Genomic DNA, 14,092 nt, shown 5'->3' on the forward strand with positions numbered 1-14,092 from the left:
ACGGAGTCACACCTCTTCGGCACCGCCATCCCCGGCTTCCTCTATCCACTCTGCCAGATCGCACCATTCCTCAGCTGCTTCTTGTTCAGCTAGTGGCATCGGCACCGAACCCAGAAGCAGGTTCTCATCACAACATTCTAGCCCGACTCACAGAACTCCATCCTGGCAAATGCCTGCGGTTCAATATGCATACCCTCCCCCTCCGCATCCATGGTATCCACACCAGTATGCCTATCCACCACCGCCATATGCCACCCAATGGCAACCGTGGAGCCCACATCCAAAGAGGTCTCACCATCGACCCTCTTCTACCATTTCTAGGCCACCTCCAGCCTCTCCTCCTGCTACCACATCAGCCACAGAGCCGAATTCTCCTGCTCCTTCAGATGGCCATGACTCCCTCTGTGATGGCGAGACTAGATCTCCGCTACACAATTCCTCCTCCTCCCCAGACGAAGCGGTCACCACCGATGCCCTGCCGTCGGGAAACGATACAAAGAAGTTCCAAGAGTTGTTTAAAGAGTTGCCGTAGCGCAGGAAAAAGATCTTCAAGAGGTGCAGGTCAAGCAATATCGACTCCTCCGCACGCTTCAACCTCCAACTGCTACCAGTATTGCCATCCCTATGGATGAGGCCATTATGGACCCAGCTGACAATATCTGGCAGACCTCAGCGTCCATCACACCAACAAATAAGAGAGCAGACCGTAAATACTTCATCGCTCCAAAGGATATGGACTTTCTTTTCACCCACCCACCCCCTAACTCCCTAGTAGTGGATTCTGTTCGGCACAAGGGTAAACAACCTAACCTAAGAACAACCCCACAGGACAGGGACCACAAAACGGTGGACATTATGGGCCGAAAGGTTTATTCTTCATCCACATTGCTCCTTAGGGCGGCCAATTACACTGCTATGCTCGCAGATTATGATAATGCCAATTACTCAAAGCTCCAGGACCTCCTCCAACATCTCCCGGAGCATAAACGACTAACCCTGCTTAGTATTATGCAGGAAGGCCTCACCATTTCACGCACAGCTTTGCAGTCCGCTATGGACGTGGCAGACACCGCCGCTCGAATCACAGCCTCGGCGATAGTGCTCCGCCGAATGTCATGGCTACAAGCCTCCGGCGTCCCTAGGGACCTTCAGCAAAAGGTCGAGGATTTACCCTTCGATCGCACCAACCTATTTGCATCCAAGACTGATGAGGTGTTGCATTCCATGAAAGATTCCCGTACAACCCTTAGGACTCTAGGAATGTATACTCCCCCATTTAGAAGAAATAGATACCAGCCTTACCAACGGCCGAGAGAACCCAAGTATGATTTCCGCAAACAAAGACCACACCGTCGTAGACCGCAATGTCAACAACATGCCACACCTCATCCCCCTGCCGGCAAGCAGCAGGTTTGAAGGCCTGGTCGAGAGCCAGGAAGCCAATCCGCCGACCCTCCCAACTGCTACCCTACAGTTCCACTACCCCCTCCGAGCTTTTTTCCACCAATGGTCCCTCATTACCTCGGACAAGTGGGTTTTGAACTTAGTCCAATCTGGCTACGTCATCCCCTTTACCTCTACCCCGCCCAACCACCCTCCTACCCTATCCCTTTTCAGGGACCCCTCTCACGAAGCCATACTCCTGCAGGAGGTTTCACGCCTCATTCAACTGGGCGCAGTAGAACACGTACCAACACAATTCCGAGGCCGGGGATTCTACTCGACGTACTTCCTAACCCAGAAGAAGACAGGAGGTTGGCGCCCATCTTAGACCTCAGGCGCCTCAACAAATACATTGCATACCACCGTTTCAAGATGGTTACCCTTTCAACTATCATTCCCGCACTCGACCAACATGATTGGCTTTCGGCTCTCGACCTTCAGGACGCGTACTTCCATATTACAATTCATCCTGCTCACAGACGCTTCCTACGATTTACAGTGGGTACCCAACACTACCAATACAGAGTGCTCCCGTTTGGTCTCTCGACGGCCCCCAGGGTATTCTCCAAACCCTATCGGTAGTAATGGCCTTTCTTCGACGCCAAGGCATCATAATATTCCCATACCTGGACAATTGCCTCATAAAAGCTGCGTCTTTCGACGAAGCGAAGGCCATGACAGATACCACAGTAGCCCTTCTACTCAGTCTCGGGTTTCACGTAAATTACGCAAAATCCACTTTGCGCCCAACACAGAGACTGGAATTTATAGGCGCCCTCCTCGATACAATCACAGCAAGGGCCACTCTTCCCAAACACAGGTTTGCGACAATATGCGACCTTGTCCGAGCAATACAAGCGGTACATACTGTCACGGTCCGCCACTGCCTCAAAATCCTCGGACACATGGCCTCCACGACTTACGTCGTCAGTCTGGCCAGACTCCACATGAGACCTCTTCAGTCCTGGCTTGCTACGGTATACAGACCCTTCAGGGACCAAATTGGCAAGCACGTCGCTATCCCACCACGCATTATCAATTCCATGCTTTGGTGGACAATCCCTCGAAACATGCTACACGGCGTCCCCTTTCAACGTCCAGCGTCCACTCTCACGCTTATAACAGACGCCTCACTCATGGGATGGGGAGCCCATTTGGGAAGCATCACAGCCCAAGGCAAATGGTCATTTGTGGAGCAAACACTCTACATCAACCTCCTCGAGTTACGGGCAGTCAGATATGCATGCCAATACTTCATTCAGCACATAGCCCACAAGACCATCACCCTTATGACGGACAATACCACATGCATGTATTACATCAACCGTCAGGGTGGCGCCCGCTCCCCTTCTCTATGCTCGGAAGCCACCAAATTTTGGACCTGGTGCCTCTCACATGGGGTCACCCCTTCCGCAGTATACCTTCCCGGAATACTCAACGTCACAGCAGACGCCCTAAGTCGCATGTTCATGGACCAGCACGAGTGGGAGATCGACAGACACGCCCTGACCCCAATCTTCCTTCACTGGGGCCAACCGGAAGTGGACCTCTTCGCCACAAAGAACAATCGAAAGTGCCACCTCTACTGCTCCAGGGGAGCCCTGGGCAAAAGTTCCCTCGGAGATGCCTTTTCCATCGCATGGAACGCCTCCCTCCTCTACGCCTTTCCCCCCCTCCCACTCCTACACAGAGTCCTGGACAAGATCAGATCGAACCAGGCACGGGTGATTTTGGTGGCACCTGCTTGGCCCAGACGAACATGGTATCCTTACCTCCTCAAGATGATGGTAGCAGAACCGTATCCCTTCCCTCCACATTGCGACCTCCTCTCACAAAACCACGGTCGAACCCTTCACCTGGACATCCCCAAGCTGAAGCTCCACGCTTGGCTCCTTCATGGCTACAAGATGCCGAAACGGCCTGTTCAGAACAAGTGAGACACATACTAATTAATAGTCGGAGACGCTCCACCAGGAAAACCTACCGCTACAAATGGACGCGTTTCTCCCAATGGTATGCTCAGACCCATGCAAGCCCACCACATCTTGCTCCTATACATACCTTATTGGACTACTTACTCTCTCTAAAACACTCCGGCCTAGCACTCAGTACTATCAAGGTCCATGCTGCGGCCATAGCGGCTTTCCACCGTTACCTACAAGGCTCTTCTTTTCTCGCTGACCCGCTGACCAAGCGCTTCTTCAAAGGCCTGCAGAACACCTTCCCTCCGGTTCGACCACCATTCCCCATTTGGGACCTGAACCATGTCCTCAAGAGCCTCACAAAACCCCCGTTCGAACCAATAGCGACCTGCTCTTTGTCTCATCTGTCCATGAAAGTGGCTTTTCTCGTCGCCATTACCTCCAGTAGGAGGGTCAGTGAACTTGCAGCTTTAATGGCTGCCCCTCCATACACCGTATTTTTACAGGACAGGGTGGTACTCCGACCCCACCCTAAGTTCCTACCTAAAGTACGCTCTCCCTTCCACGTGAATGAACCCATACACTTACCTGCCTTCTTTCCGAAACCGCACACGGAACCGATCCACACCGTGTGGCACACTCTCGACGTCCGAGCATTGGCGTTTTACATAGATCGCACGAGACCATGGCGAGCCTCGCCTAGACTCTTCATCTCATATGCTGATAGATCTAAGGGACAAGCAGTCTCATCTCAGAGAATCTCTAAATGGATTACATCCTGCATTAAGACCTCTTATACCTTACATAACAAAGACTTACCTGGACTTATCACAGCTCATTCCACTAGAGCAGTAGCTTCCACGACCGCTTTTCTCCGTAACGTGCCATTGCAGGACATTTGCAATGATGCTACTTGGTCATCTGACCACTCGTTTGCACAGCACTATGCTCTCTCCACCTCGATAGCATCTTCTATGGCAGTTGGACAAGCGGTGCTATCCACAGTTACTACCACACGGCTCCAAACCCACCTCCGCGAGCCGACAACTGCTGTGTAGTCACCCAGAGTGGAGCACCCACGGGGACCACTCGAAGGAGAAGAAAGAGTTACTCACCTTGTGCAGTAACGGTTGTTCTTCGAGATGTGTCCCCGTGGGTGCTCCACTACCCTCCCTCCTTCCCCTGCTTGGAGCCTGATACTCTGGCGGGTAGAGAAGGAACGGAGGAGCCACGCGCGCGCAGGCGCCCTTCAGTCCCAACGACACTAGAGGGCGCCACGGCACCTGCGCGCCGCGGCAGAAACAGCTAGAAAAAGTCTCCAGTCGCCGGCGCGAGGACGCACCAGCACCCAGAGTGGAGCACCCATGGGGACACATCTCGAAGAACAACCGTTATTGCACAAGGTGAGTAACTCTTTCTTTCGTGGGCAAAGACCCACTTCGTCAGTTGCTTACTTATGATGCCAAATGGAAATTTGGTCAGAAGAACATCACATCTCCCCTTTCCTAACAGATGTTACATTTGTTTTGGACTGCCTTCTCTATTTAAAATAATGTGGACTTGTTTAACTGTATAAAAGTACACTCAGTGGGCATATCTGTTTACCATCTTTAGGTCCACAAAACAGTTTTTTCTTACGCTGTAGTGTCAAGTTTTCTGAAGGGTATGGTGCACACATGCTCTGTAGTAGACCTCTGCCCTCCCTCCTGGGATTTTAATGTGGTGTTAGCAGGTTTAATGGAGTCCCTGTGTGAGTCATTAGTTTCTACTAGCTAATGAAAGGTCATCAAGAATGGTAGAAGGGAGAACAGCAAAATAGAGACTGGATTTCAGGAAGGCAGATTTTAGTAAACTCAGAGAGCTGGTAGGTTAAGGTCCTATGGGAAGCAAGACTAAGAAAAAACAACTGAAGAGTTGGCAGTTTTATAAAGGGACGTTATTAAGGCCCCAAAAGCAAGCTATTCCACTGTGTAGGAAAGATAGAAAGTATGGCAGGAGACCAACTTGGATCAACCTGGACATTTTATTTGATCTAACAATAAAAAAGGAGTTGTATAAAAAGTGGAAACTAGGTCAAATTACAAAGGATGAATATAAACAAGCAACACGAGTATGCAGGGACAAGATTAGAAAGGCAAAGGCACAAAATGAGCTAAATCTAGCTGGGGCATAAAGGGTAACAAGAAGATGTTCTACAAATATATTAGGAGCAAAAGGAACACTAAGGACAGGGTTGGCCCATTGCTCAGTGAAGAGAGAGAAACAATAACTGGAAACGTGGAAATGGAAGATGTGCTTAATCACTTCTTTGTTTCGGTTTTTGTCAAGAAGGTGGAAATTGGGTCAATTTAGAAGTTAAAATAAAAGAACAAGTTAAAAATTACTTAGAAAAGTTAGATGTCTGCAAGTCATCAGGGCCTGGTGAAATGCATCTTAGAATACTTAAGGAGCTGATAGAGGAGGTAACTGAGCCTTTAGTTATCATCTTTGAAAAATCATCGGAGTCAGGGGAGATTCCAGACGACTGGAAAAAGGTAAGTATAGTACCAATCTATAAAAAAGGAAATCAGAACAACCCAGGAAACTACAGATCAGTCAGTTTAACTTCTGTGCCAAAGAAGATAACGGAGCAAATAATTGAAGAATCCATCTGCAAACATCTGGAAGATAATAAGGTGATAGGTAACAGCCAGCATGGATTTGTAAAGGACAGATCATGTCAAACCAATCTGATAGCTTTCTTTAATAGGATAAGGAAGTAGCGGTGGCATATCTATAGTAAAGAATTTGATACGGTCTTGCATGACCTTACCAATAAACTAGAAAAATACAACCTGATGGGGCTACTCTAAAAGTGGGTGCATAACTGGCTGGATAACCGTTCTTAGAGAATATTTATTAATGGTTCCCAGTCATGCTGGAGAGGCAAAACAAGTGGGGTTCTGTAGGGGTTGGTTTTGTATGTATGGTTCTTTCAAAAAAGGGTTTTTTCCCCTCAAAAGAACAGTGTCTAAAACTGCTTTTTTTGACAAAAACTCTTCCAATAATGCGATTGGAAGAAGATATGCAAATTAGCTCTGAATTTGCACATCTTCTTTGGGTAGAAGAAAGCAGTCTAGATGTAGCCCAATAGTAAAGCATATGCTTATAAAGACAGACACACACATGTCCCGCCAATCAATGTTATATTTACCAGCTTATGGTCCATGTCTCTGGTGGCCAACCAGACTGATTGGGTATAGGATTGGGTATAGGAATGGGGTTCTATTGTTCCAGACTGATGCTCCAATCTTGGCAGGATGTACTCAAAGTTTCAAGGCAAAGCAGTCCCTTTTTATAGTAGTTTTTCTTCTTAAGTTCCCTGTAAGCTGCATGCCTGCATAGCCATGCAGCTATTTTCTGAGCTCTGTTCAAAGGTTCAAAGCTCCCACACAGGCAGGGAGCTTAGCTGACTGGCAGGGGGAGTGGCTTCTCTAAGCAGCAGCTAAACAGAGCTACCTGCGTGCTTAAACTGAGGAGCTCCCAGAGCAGGTAAACGCAAGATAAGGAAAGAATAAGAGGCTGGGGACAGTAGCGAATGAGAGTGTGAGAGTAACTAATTGGCTGGGGCGGGGGGGGGAGGGCGGGAAGGAGAGGGAGTCAGAGGGGCAGGGAGTTTAGAGAGTCCTGTGTGCAGGGAGAAAGAGAGGCAGAGGCAGAAACCCAACAGTCTTCTCAACCCCCCTGGGCTGAGAAGGGAGGTAAGGGGCTGACTGCATGGGGTAGGTGGGAGAAAAAAGGAGGTGGGTGGGTGCCTGCATTGCGGTGGGGGGGAAGGGGAGGAGTTTAAGAACATAGGAATGGTGATACTGGGTCAGACCAAAGGTCCATCTAGACCAGTATCCTGTCTGCTGAGAGTGGGCAATGCCAGATGCCTCAGAGGGAGTGAAAGGAACAGGGAATCATCATGTGATCCTTCTCCTGTCATCCATTTTTAGCTTCTGACAGAGGCTAGGGACACCATTCCTACCCATCCTGGCTAATTGCCATTGATGGACCTAACCCCCATGAATTTATTTAGTTATTTTTTGAACCCTGTTAAAGTCCTGGTCTTAACAACATCCTCTGGCAAGGAGTTTCACAGGTTGACTGCACTGCGTGAAGAAAAACTTTCTTTTGTTTTAAACCTGCTACCTGTTTATTTAATTCCTTATTCACTTTCTCCATACCTGTCATGACTTTATAGACCACTATCATATTCCCCTTAAGTCTCCCTTTTTCTAAGCTGAAAAGTCCCAGTCTCTTTAATCTCTTTTCATGAGACATGTTCCAAACCCCTAATAATTTTTGTTGCCCTTTTCTGAACCTTTTTCATTGCCAATATATCTTTTTGAGATGAGGTGACCACATCTGCACGCTGTATTCAAGATGTGGGTGTACCATGGTTTTATATACAGCCAATGGGGTTCTCTGTCTCTTTTTTAAAATGATTCCTAACATTCTGATTACTTTTTTAAATGCCAATGCACACTGAATGGATGTTTTCAGAGATCTATCCACAATGACTCCAAGATATCTCTCTTGAAATATTATAGCTAAATTAGTCCCCATCATTTTGTATGTATGGTCAGGATTATTCTTTCCAATGTGCATTACTTTACATTTGTCAACATTAAATTTCATTTGCTATTTTGTTGCCCAATCACTTTGTTTGTTCTGTGTGTCTTGGGGTGAGGTGGGGGAGTGTGGATAATTTGTTTCTGCTGATCCTGTCCTGACTCCTAGCTAGACTGCAGGTGCCAGCTAGTCTGAGAAGCAGGATTTTATCCCAGCCCCCAATCTTGCCTGGGGGGAACAGATTACATATAGGTACATGGGGGGGGAAAGTGGGTGGGTGAGCGCTGGCATCTGTGCAGTGAGGTGGAGTTGGGGGCAGTTTGTCTGGGGTGTCTGACTCACTTTCTGCAGTCCTCTCTAGTTGATTTGAAGATGTGGAGGGGAAAGCAGGTTGCATAAGGTATGTGTGTGTGCCTTGCATGATTACATTTGCATGATTACATTTCAAATAAAGTTTATGAAGATGTTAATGGCTTAAGGTAAGAAAGAAAAGGATGCTTTTAACAGAATTTTTTGTAGTGTTGCAGATATCTGAAACTCTGATCTTAATATCAGAGGGGTAGCCATGTTAGTCTGAATCTGCAAAAGCGGCGAGGAGCCCTGTGGCACCTTATACACTAACTCAGTGGTCCCCAACCTTTTGGAGCTGCCGGTCGCTCGCGTGCCCGGGGGCAGGGCCATGCATGTGCCGCGTGCTCAGGGGCGATGACCCCATGTGCGGTGCGTCTGGGGGCGGGGCCACCAATTTGCTGCACGCCTGGGGCCAGCACCCCCCATGTGCCATGTGTTCAGGTGCGGGACCGCACATTCGCCCCACGCCCAGGGCCGCACATTCACCATGCGCCCCGGGCCGGCGCCCTCCAGAGCTGCGTGTCCGGGCGTGGGGCCGCACATTTGCCACGCACCCGGGGCCGGCGCCCCCCAGAGCCACGTGTCCGGGAGCAGGGCTGCCCGTGCGTGTGGGGCTAGTGCTGCATGTGTGGGGCTAGTGCTGCACGTGTGCGGCATGCCCAGGACTGGCAACGCGCATTCACCGTGTGCCCGGGGCGGGGCTGGCCCCAAGCACTTGGTGGGTGCACATAAATGCCCCAGCGGACGCCATGCCACCCACGGGCACCGTGTTGGGGACCACTGCACTAACTGAAGTATTGGAGCATAAGCTTTCGTGAGCAAAGACCCACTTCGTCAGATGCATGTCCACCTGATCTTAATGCTTTTTAAAAATCCCGTGTTACTAAGTAATACATGGTGTATTGTATTGCAGTAAGGTCAGTTCTTTGCTATGTGGTAGAGTTCTGGCTCTTATGAGTCAGAAGTAGAAAGCACTAGGTTTGTTGCTTTTTGTTTTCTAGGATGAAACCTTATTTATGGCCTCTTTGAAACATGCATCTGTCTACAAACCCTGACGCCATGTGTTAATTTGTTCTGGGGCTTCTACTCTTTGATTTGGTGACACACGAAAGGTGAACATTTCAAACTAGGAGAAATGTTACCTATTTTTACAGCATGGATCCTAAACATTCCCCAGAGAAACTGTACAAATCTTAGTGAATGCCTTTTATTCTCTTTTTCAGTATCAGTAAATATTGTATTAGACATGCTCTTCTTGCAAATATTATTTCTAGTTGACTCATAGGTTTGTTTAGCATCTTAAAGCTGAGCTGTGTGTGGATAATATGCATTTTGGTGTGTTTACTAGCTTGAGTTGTTAGGATAATGATGCATGTACTCCAAGGTTTGTGTTAATTTTCGTTGTATTAATTTTATGTTAAATATTGTACACATTGCTCCTTGTTAAATATCCCTTATTTTAATATATTTTTCCACACATATGGAATGAAAATGTGTGTGTGTGTGTATGTGTGTTTGTTTTTGGTGCACATCCACACACTACCTCAACATTGGTGTTACATGTAAGAAAATTCAACCTGCCCAAGGATAGAAAATGTTAGAGGGAATTGTGATGGGGGTACAAGTGAGTTTCATACCATCATGCTGTTTTGACAAGTGCTTGTTTATGTTAGGTGGTTGTTCTTTATCTAGTGTTTCATCATGCTGTTTTTGATTACAGCTATCTTGTCCCAATTGATAGATGCTTGCTTCCTTTTCAGAGCCCTCAGTCTGCCCACTGCTTGCATCTCAATGGGGATATACAGCGATCTCCAGAGCCTTTACATCTGTCCCTGGTTCCTCCTTAGAATATCTGGTCTGATGTTGGCCTTGACACTTATCTTTTAATACACACATTCCTCATTCACATAAAACAGGGGTAGATAAACAGAATTTTAAAGGAGCAGATCACTGCATTCCTTTACTATGCTATATTACAATATATACTTCAGATTAAGAACAGAATGACCATAAGAATCTAAGTCTATTTCTGTCTCAAAATGGTTTGGCAGAATATACATCATAAAACGTTTTAAGACTTAGCACATTAAGACTTGAATACTTAGAATGTTTATATATAAAAAATAATTAAAAATAGGAATTTTTCTACTATACTGAGCTGAACTGATCTACGCTCTCAGCTCCTGGGAAGGAGTTCTCCATGAGTTCAGCTTCCTGAGGTGTCTGGCTGTGGTATCTTAGACTCATAAAGAAGGGACTCAGGATACTTGGAAGGTCTGAGATTTTACCTTCAATTTCTATTCAGTGGCTTTACTTTATCCACCTGACAGCAGCAGCTAGAAGGAAGTGATCCATGAGAGCAGCAGTATTTCACTTTTGCATGAAAATCTTAGCTGTTTGACTTGGACCGTGGATTGCAATCTGGCAGACCCTGGTTCCCTAATGGCCTCCCCCAGGTGTGCAGCAAGCACTGAAGCCAGAAGGGACAAGACCCCAAGTCCTCAACCCACAGGAAGTCTTCCCTGACCATATGGCTATGCTTTACTGGACTCTTTATATACCCTTGGCATATAATGGCTTCAGGCTGAGTGAAAGCTGATGCTAGATTTTGCTCCTAACCCCATAATTATAATTTCCTTTTAAAGTCGTTCAGTGCAGTGACACCTTATAGAGCATATCTGGCAAAAACAAACAGCAACTTACATGTCAGAGAGAAATTTTAGGAAGTGTTTTGACTGGCAATAGTGCACAGAAAAGGAACAAAATTTCATAATTCAGATGAAAAAAGGAGGTCCTAATTTGAATCCTGTTTTTCCTCGTGTGCTCCCTAGTGTTTAATTGTTACATAGTTTAAATATATTCATAGGCTCATAGACTTTTAAGGTCAGAAGGGACCACTAGTCTGACTCCCTGCACAGTGCAGGCCACAGAATCTCACCCACCCCCTCCTAGAATAATCCTCTCACCTATATCTCAGATATTGAAGCCTTCAAATAGTTCGAAGACCCCAAGATGCAGAGAATCCTCCAGCTGTGATCTGTACCCCATGCTATAGAGGAAGGCGAAAATCCTCCAGGGCCTCTGCCAGTCTACCCTGGAGGAAAATTCCTTCCCGACCCCAAATATGGTGATCAACTAAACCCTGAGCATGTGGGCAAGACTTGCCAGCCAAACACCCAGAAAGCTCTTTATAGTAAGTCCTATCATCCCTCCATTGAACTATTTACCACTGATAATGAATGGTCAATTAGTTACCAAGATCATGTTATCCATCAAACCATCCCCTTCATAAATCCATCGGCTACGGCTAGACTGGCATGATTTTCCGGAAATGCTTTTAACGGAAAAGTTTTTTCGGAAGTATTTTTGGAAAAGAGTATCTAGATTGGCACAGCAAAAGCAAAAGCACTTTTTGCGGAAAAGCGTCTGTGGCCAATCTAGACGTGCTTTTCCGCAAAAAAGCCCCGATCGCCATCTTCGCCATCGGGGCTTTTTTGCGGAAAACAAATCTCAGCTGTCTACACTGGCCCTTTTGTGCAAAAGTTTTGCGCAAAAGGGACTTTTGCCCAAATGGGAGCAGCATAGTATTTCCGCAAAAAGCACTGATTTCTTACAGTAGGAAGTCAGTGCTTTTGCAGAAATTCAAGCAGCCAGTGTAGACAGCTGGCAAGTTTTTCCGGGAAAGTGGCTGATTTTCTGGAAAAACTGGCCAGTCTAGACACAGCCTTCTAGTTTAATCTTGAAGCCAGATAGATCTTTTGCCCCCACTACTTCCCTTGGAAGGCCGTTCCAGAACTTCACTCCTCTAATGGTTAGAAACCTTTGTCTAATCTCAAGTCTAAACTTCCTACTATACAACTGTTCCTCTTCTGCCATCCTACAAGGAATGATACAGAACACCCTTCTATTGTCACCTTTCCTTTATGAAGCATTTTTTGGGCTTGAGAGTATTCAAACATTGTTGTCTTCTTGCCTGGTTTGTTGAGGATTGTTCCTAAAGCATAGCACAAGGCATAGATTATTCTGTCACTGCCTCTTCCAGTCTAATGCCTATAAGTGAAATTCTTCCAGATATTTAGACTTCCATTTAATTGTTTTTACCTGTGTTCTGCTTTTGTTCATGAGTTAGTTCCTTTAGACTCTTCATCATTTTTGTTGCTTGTTTCTCAGTTCTCTCAAATTTGTAAACATCTTTCTGATACTGGGGCACCCAGATCCTAATGTGTTTGCAAAACATCCATGAAGAGGATGATTATGTATATTACCTACCTGAGCCTTTGCATAAGAAGCCTACACATTTTTTGCAGTATTTTTTAAAAAATACATGAATGTGAACCATCACCTTTCGCATCTCCAGTTGTCAGAGGTTTTGGATTTCAGGTCTAGCTCAAAATCAGACATGGGATGTCTACTAGTTCTTGAAACATGGTGTTATTCATGGGAAATAACGGTGGGTGCCCCTTGTCATATTGATGGGCATTATGTACTAAGCCCTATGTGTCAAGATGAAATTATATGCCTTTATGAGTAAAGCTTATTTTGATGGAGCATAATATATGATAAACAAGTGCTTGTCTAATGCTCCAGTAAACACATCTCTACTTCAAGAGAGATGTAATCACTCTAATTCAAAATGCTGATTTTTTTTGTTTCATATCCCAGAATTGCTTAGTCAAGCTTGGCAGTTTCTCTTTCATGACTGTAAGTTTTTGAATTGGAAAATAAAGCCTATTGCTCTAACAGTTAGATTTATTCCAAAACAAGGATCACAAACCATCTTTGACTGACTGTCATAGACCCAGTTTTGCTATCTACATCCTCTGCTTCTTTTCACTAACTGTATGGATTTTAAAGAAACTGTTCTTTACTACAGAAAGGATGTGGATGCATTGGAGAAGGTCCAACGGAGGGCAACCAAAATATTTAGGGGGTTGGAGCACATGAGCTATGAGGAGAGGCTGAGGGTTTGGGGCTTATTTAGTCTGCAGAAGAGAAGAGTGAGGGGGATTTGATAGCAGCCTTCAACTTCCTGAAGGGAGGTTCTAAAGAGGAAGGAGAGAGGCTGTTCTCAGTAGTGACGGATGGCAGAACAAGGAGCAATGGGCTCATATTACAGTGGGGAATGTCTAGGTTGGCTGTTAGAAAAAACTATTTCCCTAGGAGGGTGGTGAAGCACTGGGATGGGTTACCTAGGGAGGGGCTGGAATCTCCATCCCTAGAGGTTTTTAAGTCTTGGCTTGACAAAGCCCTGGCTGGGTTGATTTAGTTGGGATTGGTCCTGCCTTGGTCAGGGGGCTGGACTTGACTCCTGAGGTCTCTTCTAGCCCTATGATTCTATGACTTGTGAACAGATTTATTTGGTTCATTGTCTTCTCTGAAAAGCAGTTTTTATTAGGACTCCTTTCTCTTTGGTTCCAATGCATGGTGTAGCAGGACAGAATCTAATCAAGTGGGGGAAGAGGATAAAGGGTTATCAGACCCACTGCCGTATAGACATTACCTTCCAAACATTGTTCACTGAAGTGTGGGCATTCACCAAGTCTGTTAATTGCATAGAGAGTTTCCTGCTTTTTGCCTCCATACATTGCTCAAGTTTGTGTCTTCTATTCCCAGTGCAGGAGAATGAAAGGAGCAGGCAGCTGCTGCCACTGAGCCATTTTCTCATTGCTTCATCAGCCATATAGGCTGCAGCATTCTCGCTCTGCACTGGCAGGCAGCAAGCCCTGCAGCAGAACTGCAGTTTTGTCCTAGCGGCTTAAAGCTATACAATAGTATTTAGC

General features: G+C 46.2%; 1 protein-coding gene across 8 annotated transcripts in view; it reads left to right on the forward strand.

The window, feature by feature from the left end:
- The window catches only part of HHAT (hedgehog acyltransferase), a 361,176-nt gene that overhangs the window by 43,440 nt on the left and 303,644 nt on the right, over positions 1 to 14,092 (forward strand). The window lies entirely within an intron of this gene.

The sequence above is a fragment of the Pelodiscus sinensis genome, chromosome 3 (assembly GCF_049634645.1).
Source record: "Pelodiscus sinensis isolate JC-2024 chromosome 3, ASM4963464v1, whole genome shotgun sequence".
Classification (NCBI taxonomy): Eukaryota; Metazoa; Chordata; order Testudines; family Trionychidae; genus Pelodiscus; species Pelodiscus sinensis.